The sequence below is a fragment of the Notechis scutatus genome, chromosome 4, assembly GCF_049901735.1.
Source record: "Notechis scutatus isolate UNSWTSFEM ecotype Mainland chromosome 4, rNotScu1.2, whole genome shotgun sequence".
NCBI classification, from domain to species: Eukaryota; Metazoa; Chordata; class Lepidosauria; order Squamata; family Elapidae; genus Notechis; species Notechis scutatus.
Genome location: NC_142012.1, coordinates 37,650,648 through 37,665,412, shown reverse-complemented (window position 1 = coordinate 37,665,412; position 14,765 = coordinate 37,650,648). Strand labels below are relative to the sequence as shown.

The 14,765-nt window shown below is 35.4% G+C and overlaps 1 long non-coding RNA gene across 1 annotated transcript; it reads right to left on the bottom strand.

The window, feature by feature from the left end:
- Window positions 1-4,012: 4,012 nt before the first annotated feature.
- On the bottom strand, window positions 4,013-14,237 carry LOC148130705 (uncharacterized). The gene is made up of 3 exons (XR_015749607.1): window positions 14,097-14,237; window positions 5,212-5,334; window positions 4,013-4,130 (listed from the first exon to the last, which is right to left on the bottom strand). It is a non-coding gene; the product is annotated as an uncharacterized LOC148130705 (long non-coding RNA).
- Window positions 14,238-14,765: the final 528 nt, after the last annotated feature.

Sequence of the window (14,765 nt, the reverse complement as noted above, 5' to 3'; positions counted from 1 at the left end):
TTGCATTGACAGCCAGATGTTGTGCTTAGTAGTCGAGATGAGGCTTTATCATCTGTAATTTCCAGCATACTTTTCAATGAAGCATGACTTGTATGTTTATGAATTATTCGTCTATTCAAGGTATTGAAAGTTTTCCTCTTCTTCATGTTTTGTTGCTTTGGGTTTGTTTTCCACATTCCTGTCTTTCAGGGAACCATCATCCCTTCATCTACTTGAACTGCACAGCCAAGGTGCATGGTGCACTACTTAAGATCAGGTTTTAGAAGGAATGCAATGCCAAAGCTGTTTAGATCTTTATTGTCAGTTAAACCAATGGTTTTTTTCCATCCTAAAATATTATTTTTCATTTTTTTTATAGCTAGGAAACTGAATATGATTAACTTTGCAATACAGATTAGCTAAAGAATTCCGATGTTGCAGTGAAGACAAAATTGGGTAGCAACATTGGGATGGGGGAAATTAATAAAACACATCATTCTATAAATATAGAAGAAAAATGTACAGGAGATTAACTATGAGTATATAATAGTCTGTTATACAATAGTGGCATTTACTATGTTAGCTAATATAAAAGTAATTAAAATAATACTAGTTTTTACTTCCTGGTAAAGTAAATAAGATATCTGTATTTCCCTTAAATTACTGTTATGTATTCAATATACAGAATTAATGATCAGTGTATTTATACCTCTATTTTACCATATTTGAATGCTATTTCATCAAACAAAAATGCAAACCCCACATATACCAATACAAATAAATACTAACTCATCTCTGATTGTTCCAGCACACTTCACCTAATTATGACAGTCCATTCACCCACCTCTCTGAAGACTCCGTGGAGAAGCAGTTTTCATTTCTTTTTGAAAATTGGTAAGGAAGAGGTCAACCTCACCTTAGGAAGAAAGCTGTTCCGGAATTGACAAAGCTGTAGTCACAAAGACTAGTTTCTGGATTCCCATCCTCAGTAATTGCCTTTAATCAACTATTTATGGACAATCCTTTAAAGACCTTTAAAATGTACAATTTATGTAAAACAATGAATGGCCATGTATACTGTTCAAACATCTGCTATGTTCTTTGTTTGGTCTGGATGTTTTAGCAGAGCTGGAAGTTCTGTGTTGTCTGCAGTTTATACAATTGGGCAATGTACAATAAAAGCACTTTAGTGTATATGATTTGGTTATGTCTTTTAATTAAACTTTAACATTAGGATGGCATAATCTTGGAAGCAACTTAAAGATGTCAACTTACTGCTAAATGTTATTATCCAAATTTGGAAACTTATTTATTATAAACAGCTTTGGATATATTGTACCTGGATTGTTGGGAGGAAATAAGTTGTTACATACTCCTAGAAGGATATTTCTGATGGCTGAATGAAATTTGCCAATTTTCAATCTTTGAATTAGTTTTACACTGATAGAAAAGGAAAGAGTGGCAATTCTGTGTGGTCTAGGTACAACTCATTAAAAATTCTACTTAATTCTACCAATTAACTAAAAATAAATATATGATCAATTTCATCATTACTTTTTAGTAACTACTCTTTATTCTTAGAGAACATATTATTCTGATGTTGCTGCAACAAATCCCCAGCTTATCATACAAGGAATGAAATTTATATTTAGTTTCATTTTAAAGGTAAGGTTCCCCCCGCCCTCCCGACACATTTTGCTGTATGAACAATCAGCAAATTGTTGGTGATGACATGGTTGGCGCTTTTATTGGCTACTTTCTGCTACCGTGGAAACACTGCTTTCTATTGTATTCCAATGTCATTTTGGCTTGGACTGATGGAAATATCACATCCCTGGTTTCCTTTAAATCAATTCTCCAGTTTTAAGGTCTTAGGTTTGAGACTTTGATCAAAGAGAAGATTTCCTTAGAGTTTTCTTTTGCAAAATTTGCTGAAAGGGAATGGGATATGATTATACAAATCTCAGCAACTGGATTATTTTTATTTTATAACACAATTTATCTCTCAGCTTGTTATTTTGAGATTTTTTGTATGTTGTTTTCATTAATAGCCTCTGTGAATTACTGAGGCAGTCACTTATTTTGCAGTTAACCTAATAATATCCCAGTAGCCAGTGCTTTATCAAGTGATCACTGAATCTTTCTCAGGTTTTGAACATACCAGTATATCCATGTATATGCATGGTACTTTAGAAAATGTTTTGGCAATACATAGGGTCTGTTGATACGTAGTTTTTGGAAGTCAGTGAAGCTATTTTAAATAGTATCTTTAGCAGAAAGAGCACATGAAAAAGCAGGTAACATGGATGGTTCTGGCCATAGCTAACACTGCTACTCCACCTGCTTCTCAAAACTGACAGCAGTGGGATGCAAACTGAAATAAATGATAGCTCTCACAGTGCTTCTTATAATTCCTCAACTGTATTGGCAATTTGATAGTTGGACTATTTCTGAGCATTTGTCTAGCATCTTTGGGAACAGCACTGAATCTGCACCAAAAGTTATTTGATTGGCAGATTGCAAGTATATCAGAATGGCTCAGGATGAAGCAGGAGACGACTTTCAGGAGAACTCCACCATGCTTCAGCGGTGACTTTTGATGCATTTGCAATGCGTTGACTAATCTTTTTTGGGATATATATTGACTCACTTTTTTAGAAGAGTGTTAGACACATCCTTAAGCAAACACATCCATTTTGTTTTTGCAAAAGGGCAGTAGTTTTCTATTTAGAAATGGCAGTAACATGGAAAACTTGTGATCAGGCAACTTGAAAATTTCAGCTACCCACTCATGGTCATTTCAGCTCTGCAAGTCTGTTCAACCAAGGACAGACTCTAGGGCATGATGGTCATGTCTGTTTCTTGGCCAAGAGAGCCAGCATTGTCCAAATACATTTTTGGGAGTCATGTGCTCAGCATGACTACACACCAAAGCTGTGCGGTATGCTGTTATGTTGCCACCAAAGTGATACCTATTTATCTACTTGTGTTTGCATGCTTTTGAACTGTTAAGTGGGCAAGAGTTTGGGCAGAAATGGGAGCTCACCTCGTTTCATGGCATTCGGGTCTTTTCAGCTGACAAGCTAAGTGTCTTTAACCGCTAAGCTATCATATCCCCCTATATATCTGTATCTGTATCATCTGTATATTTGTATCTGTATCTATATCATATCTATTTCTACCTCTATTATATCTATCTATCTATCTATCTATCTATCTATCTATCTATCTATCTATCTATCTATCTATCTCGACATCTACATCAATTTGAAGAGAGAAGGGCCTTGCTTACAATATTGTGAACAGGCTAAGACAAAATTAATTTCTGTCCAAAAATCTGTATCACCTAATCAGTTTGTTAGCTATTAAAATACCAGAGAATTTATCTATTCTGTAATAAACTAAGTTATCTGCCTGTGACAATAAATGTTTTGCTACATATTGATTTATTTCTTATGATTATGCTACAATCTCTTTTATTTCATTTTTCCTGGGGCTTATGCTTATCACCGCTCCCTTCACTTGCCAACTTAGTCTGTGAAAATGTGTACCATTAATATATATGTTAATTTTAAAATGTCACTAGAAGACTTTGTTACTTTATTTGAAGTACTCTGAAAAATGGACTTGAAACTGTTTCTAATACACTAAATCCTAGCTATATATAATCCACTGTCTATGGATAAAGGGCATTTCACATCTTCCTAGGATTTATTTAAAACTAATATAAAAATCTTAAAATATAACTTTGTTAATCAGGTAAACTATAATTAGCTCTCACAAGACTTCATGCTTTTTTCATATGATCATATGAGATTGCAGAGACAAGATGGTTGAAATAACATGAGATTATGGACTTTTTTTGGAGGAAGGGAATATATAGTGTTAGAAAATGTTGATGATCTTTTCATATGTACTGAAATATAATTATTAAAATGATAAAATCATGCAGGTTGAACCAGTTAGTTTAAATAAGAAATGAAACTACATAAGAATTAAACATGTAACTTTTATCTTGCAGTTTTATGGCCAAACCTGGAAATAAATTTTAAAATAGTATTCATTAAATGCAAATTCCATATGTTAATTTTAAAAAGCTAGCACATAAGAGAGAATGTTTTTCATATCAAGAAACGATACATGCATCCATCCTGCAAGAAAGCAATGACTTTGGAAAAGTCAGGATAAATACTTCAAAGTGGTATACTTTCAAAGAGTACTAGAAAATGATGTAAAAAGATTAATTTAAGTCAGAACAATATGTCCTTAAAATGTAATGTTTTTGTTTGGGTGATTTTTCTTAAAAATTTTTTTATTAAACATTAAAATATAAAATAAAAATGAAAATGAACATAATGGGAAAATGGGGAAGGGAAAAGATGAAAGATAGAAGTATAGGGTAAAAGGAAAAAAAGAAAGAAAACCATTGACTTCTGACTCTGTTTAGTGCAATAAAATAAGAATAGTAACATTAAAGGCTTTATTTCCCCCCTAACTTAATTTGTTGGAGTTTAATCCTCCCCTAGATCCCCCCCCCCCCCCCCCCCCCCCCCCCCCAACCACCCCCCCCCCCCCCTACCCCCCCCCCCTTTTTACCCCCCCCCCCCCCCCCTTAAAATTAATCTTTTGCTTACTTAATATGTAGTGGCCATTTCTATAGCAACAAACATGTCTAATAAATAAATCCCTTTAAAGCAAAATACAATACATCTCAACATAACAGTGAAAAATATGATCTGACTCCTATTTGGAAACTAGTTTGATAGACAAATTCAAAAATCCCTTTCTTTCTTTCTTTCTTTCTTTCTTTCTTTCTTTCTTTTCTTTCTTTCTTTCTTTCTTTCTTTCTTTCTTTCTTTCTTTCTTTCTTTCTTTCTTCCTTCCTTCCTTCCTTCCTTCCTTCCTTCCTTCCTTCCTTCCTTCCTTCCTTCCTTCCTTCCTTCCTTCCTTCCTTCCTTCCTTCCTTTCTTTTTTTCAACTAGACTATCCTTCCGACAGCTGATGCCTTTTACAAAGCTAATGCATTTCTACAAGACACATGGCCACCCTATTAAAGAGCTGGACATAGACATGTTTGTATTTTGTGTCTTCTGCTTAGTGGAACATATAGAACTTTTGTAATGTATTCTATTTTGTAGTGTATTTTGTATTCTATTTTCTTTAATGTAGCTCAATAAGATAAATTATGAGAAACTATCAGACAGTAAATGTACTGTAAGATTCTATGCTTACTTGAAAATATGTGGAACTCCTCATGGTCAAGTGGTGCAAAAGCAGAGCATAGAAAAAGCTTTATACTCTTCTCAATCTTGTGTCTGTACACTAAATGGGGTTTGTCCTTTGTTCTATGGTGAGCTATGGTAAGAGATAATATAAGGAAGAGATTAATATTCTGAATAATCTCTATCATATGTGTTGCTTCATATTTTGCCTTTGATTCTTCTGCAGTCTGATTCATATAGGGCAGATCTACAATAGTCTAAATGTAAGTTTATCTGTATGAATTACTCTAGCCCGATAATCCTATTAAAGAAAGGAAATTGTTGGTATACCAATTGACAGAAGTAGATACTCCCGGTCTCAGAAAACTTGATTCATCTTCCAAGATTCATTTTCATCTATTCCATTGTTATGACTAGCATAACCTCCAGGAAGCTGGTACTGTGGTTAACAATATCAAAAAGTTGCTGAGTGATTAAGCATGTTCAACCAAGTAATACTCCCTCTGTCTCTTTTCCACAGGAAATCTTCTATCAGAGCTTATACAATATCTTTCTCCCACGCCTCATGAAGTAAAAGTGATCCTATAAAATGAGCTTAGTGCTCTAGACATTTCAGAATGTACCATATGAGAAGTACACCGATATTAATACGAATATGAACAATATACGTGTCAAAACAGCTATGTAAGTGTTCCAGCAACAGGTTGTTGTTGGCAAGCAAGGCCTTGGTATTCTGGCTAGTAGATATCTTTTTTCTTTTCCAATAAATCACCATTCCTGACTATCAGACACTTGGAAAATATCTGTAAGGTAGACCAAGTAGGATAATTATAAGATTACACAGTATATAAGTATCAAAATGTTCATATGATATATTTTTAACAAAGATTTTCATATTTCATAGAACTTCATTCCTGTTTTGTATTTTAACATATATAATTATATATTATTATGGTTTTTTGCACAGTTGGCCAGAAGTTTAGACTGCATTTGTCATTTTTGTTCATCTATTGAGTCCTTCCCAAGAACCTGGAATAGGAATAACAAAAGGTTATGCAACATAATCTGCCATATTGATGGAGATTATTTTTTGTTCTCAGTCTAGGATTGAGAGAGCTGGGTTGGCTTTAAATTATCTGCATGTCTTCTGTAACTAAAGGAAGCCTAAAATCGTGGTTTCCTCATTTCTAGTCCAGCCCTTTAACTACTATACAACACATACAAAAACATTTTGTCTCCTTGTCCACACAAGTGAATGCACATGCATAGAAACATACATATATGCACAGCAAACATATTTAGGGGTACTTTTGCCCAACAAAATCTCTTTTGCAGTGTTGTGTTGCTCCCTTTGATGATGACCAATAAACTTTCAATTGGACAGTGGTAGAACACAGAGGACAACATCTGGTGTCCCATGCATATCCTCACCATACAATACTTGCATTTAAGGCAGAGGAAAATATTTTTGTAAAAAGAACCACTGGCCACTGAATAGTACAAACAGTACAGTTGGCCTTCAGAAGCATTGTGGAAGACAGGGATGTAGTAGAAAAGTAGAATGGTCCCTTGGCTACTGGAGGGAGGGGAACTCCAAGGACAAAGCAAATAAGGTGGCAGTTCCTATGAATACAAAACTACCCCCACCCCACCAGGTTCCAAATTCTGCAGAACTATCTGTGCAGAATTTTCTCAAAGTTGAGTTGAGTCAATATTTAATTGCTTCAAGGTCTGTCTCAGCTTCATGGCATTATGAAGAGATGGGAGAGCACTTATCTCAGATCACTCAAGCAGTATTTCCTTTGAAGCAGAAACTGGCTGATTGTTATGTAGCTCACCTTTCTCAAATACTGTGATTTCAAAGTCTATGCAATTGTGAGGACACTGGAGACACAATTGATCACAAAATAGTGAAGTTCCCATTTAAGGAAGGGTCTAAAGTTTCAAGTGGCCATTGTATCACAACTTAATTTCAATCTCCCAATAAAGATATTCTTTTGTAAATCCATCCATCATTTTTTTATAACTCCCCTTTTCCTTTATATATACTATATGTATGTGTTTATATTCTACACAGCAAATGTGTTTCATTTCGATGTAAAACAATGGTGCAAAACCTACAGTTTGACTTGTTGGAACTTGATAGCTATGTCAACACTCCATTCTTGGTTGCCATAACACTATGGCAAAATACTATGGAATATCACATACTGTATAAATATAGCTGTAGCTTTTGGGAATGGGAGCATTTCTAAATGGCTTGAAGCTATGTCACATTATAATCCCAGAAATAAATGAAAGCATAGTTGTGGAGTGAATCTGCTGTTTTTCAGCCATTAACAACAAGTATTGTTATTTCTTGATTCCTGCATCTCAATATCTTTGTCCATAAACAATAGAATGACATTTTTTTCATCAATTCATATTGCTGCCGACGTTAGTATGATCTTTGACTGCATTTCTGAACAGTACTCTCAGGAATAGATGATGGAAAACCATTGCAGAATATAACATATTTGCAGGTCTTTGGCTTGGAAATGTAATCTGGGATTCTGCCAGCTATGATTTTTCTTTCCCTTAAGGCAAGTCTTTTGTACAACTGCATCTTTGACTCTTCGTTTCTTGCATTAATTTGTACTGATAATTAATTAACATTTAGATATATGGCACAGAAGCCCCCATAAACCAATCCTGTTGCCAGGAAATGTGGCTCACAAGTAGTACTTCTTGCTGATAGGGATGTGGAAGAGAATCCATTCAAATAGCTGACATTATAGAATAGTGTGATGATCACTGACATCAGCAGAACAAGTCTGCCAAAAACAGACATGGCACGTAGACATCAATAGCTCTCTGCCCACATTGGATACTCTTGTCCAGCCAGAAACCATGTACATATTTTGCTGCCACCAGCCAATACTCCCACCACAATATAAGATGTTGGAAGTTTTATTCTAATTTCTATTTCTCTACTGTATGCACTACTAGACTGTATGTAATTAAGTCATACACAAATTGCTCACAGAAAAAGCATTTTTTAAAAAATAGTGGGGTGGTCAACAAAACACCCTGTTCAGATCAACGCAGAACAGCTCAATTCATTTGTGGTCATCTGCAAAATGTACAAAATCTCTAACATGTGGATTTCAGTCACTTGTCTAAAAATCATAGCAATTGCTTAAAGGATCAATTCCAAATGATGCTTCTGTAAAATTCATAAATATATACTATTGGGATTTAACTCTGCGGAACAAATTATTGCAGTTTCTCTTAGACAATTCCTCCTTGACCAATTCAGTGACTGTCATTCTCGTAGGAAACAGAACTGGAGCTGAAACATACATTTCAGAAAAATAGGTAACAGTCCCAATGGTGGATGATTTTTGTAAAAGGAAACTGAGTTCCTTTTAGGAGAATCTGGGAAAGACAGTGAGGAAACCTCTAAGGAGAATTCAGTGCCTCTATTCTATTTTTGTTTTCTTACACTCCCCCCACCCACTTCAACCTAAAAAAGGATCTTGTTTCATCCTTTTATATTGGAACTTTCCACCTGAAGCGGTAATCTTCTGATAGCCTTTTTCTGAGCAATGATTTGTTTAATTGTAAGCAAAGGATTAAGATGAGGAATAAAGAACAGGAAGAACTCTTAGAAATGGTGCCAGTGCTAAACTTTGATGAGTCATTTGCAGAGAAATATAGAGTCCCCCTTTAGCACCTCATCCCCCCCCTGCAAAAAAAAAAACATCTGCTGGAGGAGAACGGATTTGTTTTCTTAATTATACTGAACTTGTTATCAGGAGAGGGTCTGTGTGAGTTTCAGATTGCCTATTCTTGTAATTAGGTAGTTTGTAATAATTAGAGAGGATTCTAGATACATACTGATGAAATGGCTCTGCGTTTCCTGTTGGAATAATCTATCATCTTTCTGTCTCTATGTGTCTGTCAATCTACCTGTCTGTCTATCTATCGAGACCATAAAATTATTTTTTGAAGTAGAACCATGATACAAAGTGGAAGAGCTTTGTATAAATGAGCCAGAGATGTTCCTCATTCCCCCCCCCTCCCAAGAAGTTGTACAGCTAGTAAATTTGAAATCGTATGTTTGATACATTTGGGAGATGTTTAGAAAATGATCTTGGATTCTTTAAGATAAATGTGATCAACATTGCAGATAATTGTCATTTACTGACTGCCTCATTTAACAGCAGTTCAAAGTTACGACAATGTTTAAAACTAATTTTGTGAGCACTCCTCGCATTTACAGCCATTGCAATACCCCTCAGTCATATGATCACCATTTGGGCACTTTGCCACTGGCTTGTTACAAACAGAATTTATTTATTTATTAAATTTATATGCCACCCATCTTCCCAAAAGAGCAATTCTATTAATAGAAGGGGAAATAAAATAAGTTTTATTCATGTGAACTTTTGCTTAATGCCAAAGGGGAAGTGAGATCATAATCCCATCATTGTCACATGATGTTTCACTTAGCAACCATGGTGCTTAGTGATGGAGTTGTTAGTCCCAATTATGGTTTGAAAAGCAAGGGGTACCTGTAATTTAATTCTGTTATTTAACTTTTGAGAGGTCTTTTTAGTTTTAACCATCTCATTATGCCTTTGGTAGGGACATCCTGCAAGACCTCAGTTGTTCCGTTTACAACTACCTGTTTAGAAACTTAGATGTAATTTTGCAGAGTTTCAGGCTTATGTTTGGCATTTGTTTTAGCTTCCATTACTGGAAGATATAATAAACAATTTAGCTCCCATTTGGCTCAATATGCAACTATTTTAAGACCCACTTAAACAGCTACTTGCAGTGCTTACTCCATTTTCCTTGTCAAATTCTTGTCAAATAATTACTTTGTGTTTTAAAACAATAATTTTCATATCTGTATTCCCCATGGCATCATACAATCCCATACACAATCATGAGCCAAGACAACTTGGCACCATATCCCTGACCAACAATTGTACTGTCACCCGAATCAATCTTTATATATGTATCATATATATTAACATATAAACAGAACATTATGTCTCCTCTTGCATTTGCTTAATGTTGAAACTTTCACTAAGGATTGCATTTATTCTTACACATGGTTTGTTTCCATGATACATTCCTGCCACATTCAGGAAGCAAAGTTTAACATCACAATCACCCCAAAGATTCCATTATTCAATCCTATTTATTATATACTTTATACAAATCCACAAAGGCAATAATGATTATTACATGCATACATATTTCAATCATGTGTTGAAGAGCTATGTGCTGACCTGCACATTCCCTGTACCCATTAGGATATACTGTACTTCCCATGTTTTGTTCATTGTCACCTCTTGATCAAAATTCTGCCAATTGTTTTTCATTGAATTCCATGAAAGGCAGGTAACTTCCTCTCTTTCGATTCATAGTTTCAATGCTTTTTTAAAAGGTTATTTTAAAAACTTATATAAGTAATCCTCGACTTACAACCACAAGTGAGACATTTGTTAAGTGAGTTTTGCTCCATTTTATGGCCATTGATTTTGCTTGTCAGAAGGTTGCAAAACATGATCCCAGAGCACTGCAACCATCCTAAATATGAGTCAGTTGCCAAGTGTTGATCATGTGACACTTGATGCTGCAAGTGACCATTTTGTGAAAAATGGTCATAAGTCAGGTTTTTTCAGTCCCACTGTAACTTTGAACAGTCACTAAATCAACTGTCATAAGTTGAGGACTACCTCTATTAGGAATGCACATCCAATAACAGATGGCCTGAAGAAATCAATGAACAGTTTGAGAACAAAAAAGATGGACTTAAAATCAGTAAATAAATACAAAATTAAATGTTAAAAGGGATCAAGGTTGACAACTAATTTAGAAAACCCATTGCAGTGGCTCTTCAAAGGCTTTTAAGAACAAAAAAGGGAACAGAAGAGATCCATTGGGCAAAGGGAGTTATAATTTGTGTGCTGAAATAATTGAGAAGAATCATGCAGGATTTGTATGATGGGCATGTAATCACATATAAACCATACCACATCTTACCTCTAAACATCATTTTATCTTCCCTCTGCTTTCTCCTCCAATTCAATGTGTTTAAATCAGTGGTGGGATTAAAAAAATTTACTACTGGTTTTGTGGGCATGGCTTGGTGGGCGTGGCGTGGCTTGGTGGGCCTGGCAGGGGAAGGATACTGTAAAATCTCCATTCCTATCCCACTCCAGGGGAAGGATACTGTAAAATCTCCATTCCATCCCACTCCAGGGGAAGGGTACTGCAAAATCCCCATTCCCTCCCCACTCTTGGGGGAAGGATACTGCAAAATCCCATTTCCTCCCCACCCCACTAACCTGCTTTCCAGCTCCAGTCTCCTGTGCACGGCAAGAAAAGAAGACCCAGCCGATCAGCTGGGACTCAGGAGATAGAGAATAGATGGGAGCAGGCTAGTCAGAGCTGGTATTTGCCAGTTCTCCGAACTACTCAAAATTTCCGCTACCGGTTCTCCAGAACTGGTCAGAACCTGCTGAATACCACCTCTGGTTTAAATCCTACATCACTTTAGCCAGTCTATTTACCTGAAGAAGTGAGCTGCAATTCATGAAAGCTTATGTCTTTTATTAACATTTGTTCATTGGAAAAACTGCTACTAGACTTTAAGCAGCTCTTTTCATTCTGACCTAATAATGCCTGGCCATATATCCAGTTCCAAAATTTATGTTTTAGGGTGTAATTTTGCATATACAACTAAATTTATACAATATGTTAATTAAGGAATTTACCAATTATCTTTACTTGCTGCTAAATAGGAAAAAACAATTTGGTTAATTTTAACCAAATTGATAAAAATTGACACATAAACACTTAATGCAAGTAGAAATGTGCAATTCACTATAATGAAGAAGTCTGTAACCAAACATTTATTTGGAAAGATTCCACAGTACTCATATAACTTCTCATTCCTTTTTACTGGGAAAATTGAAATATTTAATTACTGTACTTTGTTTCTCCCCTGTATCCCCTTTCTCCATATATTATTTTTACTTGCTAAGTAACAGCCCAACAAAATTGGTGGATATATTTCATATTTTAGTGCTGCCACAAAACAGCTGCCAGAGAATGATGAAAACTTGCATTATTCACAAAATTGATACCAGTCACTACATTAGTATTGTTGAAATGGAAAATGTGTGTTTTTCCAATCTGAAACAAATACATGACAACTTGAAAATTATGTAGAATCATTGTGAGTGGGTTATGTTTTGGAAAAATCAAAACATTGGGTATTTTAGTTGTTCTGGGTTTTGACCAAGGCAAAATCTGGAGAGATCTTAAGCAATGTGTATCACAAGGATGACAATTTGCCTCATCCTTCTCTCATCATTTACTAGGCCTCTACACCAGACTACCTGCATACCTTCATAGAATTTTCTTTTTCTTCTCTTCTCTTCTCTTCTCTTCTCTTCTCTTCTCTTCTCTTCTCTTCTCTTCTCTTCTCTTCTCTTCTCTTCTCTTCTCTTCTCCTTTCCTCCCCTCTCCTTCTCTCCTCTTCTCATCTCATCTCATCTAATCTAATCTAATCTAATCTAATCTAATCTAATCTAATCTAATCTTTCTTGGTTTTGCTTCTAATGCCACTGAAATCATGCCACCAAGTGCTGCATGCCCAGTACTAACCTGCCTTTAATTTCCTATAGGCTTCTTTTCCATTCCTTATTGTCTGTCACGCTCAAAGCCAAGGATATTGGCTATGAATACAGGTAATCTGATTATGCCTTATGACCATAATGGGCAGACTCCATTATGGTCATAAGGCATAATCAGAGTACCTGTATTCATAGCTTAAGGCTAATTCAGGATGGTTGTAAAGCAGGTCATCACATGACTGATGTTACAACCACTTTTGTGATATTAAGTGAACGTTGCATGCATAAAGTGACCACCACAGTCATCAATCAAATGCTGTGGTTGTTAAATAAACCATTGTTCACTATGGGGATTTCTTTTTCAAAAACATTGCAAATGATAGTCACATGACTATGGAACTCTTTAAATGTGGCTGTTGCCAAGTGCCTGAAATGCAGTCATGTGATTTTGGGGAGGAGGCTGGCTGTTAGAACTTCCGAACTGGGTCATAGGGTAAGTCTCTTCTGATTGACCCATCATAACTTTGAATGATTGCTAAATTGAGAACTGCCTCTATGGTGAGGTAAAGAAAGAGGGGGCTGGAAGATTGTAGGGCCAGTTGACCATATGTTGTGATTGAGGCCAAGGATATGAGCAGAGAAGCTTTTTAACTGGCACGCTTAGGGTCCCAATGCTCCCAGCATCTTTTTTTTCCTTATCTTCTCTTACCCATTGTCATCATGTATTACAATATACCTAGGATGATTGTTGTTGTTTTTGTCTCAAACAAATAAAAGGGTGGTATAGGCAGAATCCTTTTACTCATGGTTTTCTATAACAAGTGATCACAATGGGATTCCACCACTAGAGCTGAACTTCTTGATACACTGTGTATGTCCAGCTGGGGAGTCCTTAGCCATCCTGCTTAAACTTGTCCTTTAGCCTAGCCTTATAAAATCTAGAAAGAAGAATGGTTTTGTCATCCTGTTTAAAACTCAGTATTATAGATCTTAATAAATTTGAGTCAGTTTTGAAACACAAGGGCACATGTATACCTAGGGAAGATTATTTTAATAAAACATTTAAATGTTTTTTTAAAGCAAATGAGACTAAATTTCTAAAAATTAAATGGAAATTATTGGAAAAATGAGAAAATAATAAAAAATAGTGATAGTCATAGTCATAGAAACTACATTAAAATCTTACAAAGAAGAAAACACAGAAAAAGAAATACTAAGTGAAAAAGATATTCAGATATTGTGATATGTTTATACTTACAAGATCAGAATAGTATAAGTCATGGTTTTCCCTCTCACACTCTAAGGAAGTTCAAGTTGGATTTTGAAGAAGCAGGAGGGGAAGAGTGTTGATATTTTAAAATTGTTGGGTTAGGAAAGTGAATATTGTGGAGACCAAGAAAATAAATGGATCATCAAATAAATCAACTTAGAGATCTCATTAGAGGCATAAATGATCAAGCTCAAGTTATTGTACTTAAGACACTTCATGCGAAGACCTAGGTCTCTGAAGACGTTCTAATGCTGAAAAAAGTAGAAGAGAATAAGAAGACAAGGAGCAGAGCAAGGCGGATGATCTCAGTTTGAATGGTGATGAGTGCAGCATTAGAAGACCTGAAAGATCAGATTAGGACAGATCACTATGGAGGAAATCTACTTATACAGTCACTAAGGATCAACATTCACTTGAGAGCAAATAATCCAGCATTAAAAAAAATGGGCAAGTTGGTTTTGCCCATAGAATCATCTAGCTCACTAACATTCTACATTAGAGTAAGCTTACACACTTACAAGTTCATGCATGTGTGCATAGACATACATAGAGGACATTAAGTTATACAACATTTGTATATATCAATTTTTATATTGAGTTGCAAAAAATAAAATTAAAAGTCAGGAAAACTGACTGGTTCACTACCATTCCTGCTTA